The following is a 3,004-nucleotide window of genomic DNA, read 5'->3' on the forward strand; positions in this document are numbered from 1 at the left end:
TATGAATTCACCTGTAGCACCGGGAACTGTGTAGCCCGTCATACAGCATATATTGGTTTTACTAGATGTAGTCTCAGTAGGAGAATTACTATGCATTTACAGAATGGGGCTATAAAACATCACTTAAAGAAATACCATAACCTAACAGCCACCCGAGAATACCTAGTTTCAAACACTAGGATTATAGCAAGTAATAGGGATGTACGTAAACTTAAGCTTCTAGAAGCTATGTTTATCAGAGAATGTAGTCCTATCATTAATATCCAATGCAACATGACTTCTGTCATCGCTTTGTATAGCAGCACCAAGCTACTACCTAGCATGACCTCTCTCCGAAACCCCCCCCTCCACCTCCTCCTACCCACTCCTTCCATCCTCCCCCCAACCGACCCCGCAACCCCCTAACCCCCCAACCCCTCCCCCAACCCTCGTCTTCTCGTATTAATGAGATACCACCCCCGCCCCCTCTCCCGCCCTCCACCACCACCCAAGCCGGCTAGGTGCATATATATGTCACCAAGCGAAGGGTTTTCTTCGTCATTTCATCAGACCTTTAACTATTGTAAGTAACGGTCCCCATCAGCCCATGTATAGTGTTTATTTTATGTGAATTTGCGCATTTATTGATATTTGCTTCTATATTTGTATAATTGGTTAGATTTACATGTTGTTTTCTATATTTCTGTACGTCATTATTATCTATGTTACAGAATTTCCTGAAGATGTCTCTTTGTTAGACGAAACGTTGAAATAAATGAATCATTTTGGCAACTTGGTATATGCCCACCCTCTAAATGGAAGAATATTGGTTAGAAAACTGGAGAATACTCACAAGAAGATCAACAACCTCACTAACGCTGTCGATTTTAACAATGCATGCATATATACATATATGCATATATATAATTATATATATATATATATACATACATACATATATATATATATATATATATATATATATATATATATATATATGCATATGAGGATTGCGGTTTGCAATCGAAATATATAGATTCCCCGTCTCCAGTCTTTTTTACTCCAACAGTGGTTTTAACGTTATATATATATATATATATATATATATATATATATATATATATATATATATATGCTTGTTTATTTATTTGTTTACTTGTTTATTTGTTTATCTATTTATTTTTTTGTTTATTTGTTTACTTTATTAATTAATTAATTAATTAATTAATCTATTTATTCATTAATTTATTCATTTATTTATTTACTTTAATAAAAATATATATATACTGTTGGTTGTATCATGTTTCCCTCAAGCTTTGCAGAGCAAAAATTGGAACTATTCTTGTTTGTATTTTTAAACGACTTAGTCACTTTCTTAATAGTACATTACATTTATTCTTGTAAAATTGTGGTTGTTTAGCTTCGTAAATACCTATTTTGTTGCAAGTGCTTGTTTTGTTATAGTTTATTGGTGACTCACTGTTTCTGCACTTCTCTTTCTCAATGAATATTAACATCTTAGTACATTTTCATCAACTATGAAATAATTCATTCTTATACACAGCAAATCAACGGCCAAGCAAGATACCGTACCGGGGTGCCGTATCGCCTTGGACGTTGGTTGCCATGGAGTTCGATTCCTGTCTGCACATGACTCTTCTTAACAAGATGGCATTTCTTATTTCTTCCTCTCCTACAGATGTCCTTAACCCGTCGACATATCTTCTGCGTGGTCTTATTTTTCCCTTTAGGCACCTATGTTCTTATTGTTGTTTTCTCATGACGTGTCCTACAAAGTGTAACTGTCTTTTCCTGGTAGTTGCTATTATTTCCCTCTGTTTTCCTATTTGCTGCAGGATTTCTTCGTTTGTTTGAAATTCTCTCCATGAAATTTTCAGCATCCTTCTCCAAATCCACATTTCTACTGCTTTCATCCTGTCCTGCATTTGTTTACTAATTGTCCAACCTTCACATCCATATAATAATACTGACCAAGTGTAACATTTTACAAATATTTTTCTTGTTCTTATGAATATTTTCTTGTTAGTTACTAAGTGTTTAATTTTGTTGATATTATTTTTCGTTATGGTTATCCTTCTCTTTATCTCTTCGTCGCTTTCCCCGTTCCAAGTTAACAGGATTCCTGGGTAATCGAAATGGTCCACCTGTGTCAATATTCTTCCTTCTACTTGAATTCTTACCCTTGGACATTCTTGTTTTTTTCGTCATTACCATCACTTCTGTTTTCTTTTTATTCACTTTTAGACCTCTGTTTCTACTTGCCTCTACTAGTGCTGTAACTAATTCCTGTAGCTGAGCTTCCGATTCTGCGAGTAACACAGTATCGTCAGCGTATCTAATATTATTGAAATTTCTTCCTCCTATTGTTACTACTTTTAGATGGTAAATATCTCTCATGATTATCTCTCTGTATAGATTAAATAGATCTGGCGACAAAGGATTACAAAGGATTACAAAGGCGGAGCATGCCGACAGGAGACCTTTTGATCCATATCTAGGTCGGATGCCAAAAAAAAAAAAAAAAAAAAAAAAAAAAAAAAAAAAAATCATATTAATAATAAATTAAAACTATAATAATGTAAAAATAACAAATAAAATACATAGATAAATGCATAGGTATAGTTGAATAACAAACAAAAAGGTAAATAGTAAATGATTATAAATTGACATATAACTAATAATAAATGAAAATCAGACAGACAAATTATAACAAATAGTAGCAAACAAACAAATAATATAACATAAATTATAATCATTACAGCATCTTACTTAGGTATTTATCTAAATGATTCTTAAAGCTTCGAACTGAACTACATTGCACTACCTGTGCAGGAAGTTTATTCCATTCATTAACTACACGGTTGGCAAAGTTGTTTCTACCTACTTCCAAATTGAATCTATTTCCGGAGAGTTTGAGACCATTGTTTCTTGTCTGATTCTCATTCAATGTGAAAATTTGGTCACTTTTGATGTTGTCAATTCCCTTTAAAATCTTAAAGACCTG

Source organism: Oratosquilla oratoria, chromosome 15 (genome assembly GCF_046742065.1).
Source record: "Oratosquilla oratoria isolate Oo_2021 chromosome 15, ASM4674206v1, whole genome shotgun sequence".
Lineage (NCBI taxonomy): Eukaryota > Metazoa > Arthropoda > Malacostraca > Stomatopoda > Squillidae > Oratosquilla > Oratosquilla oratoria.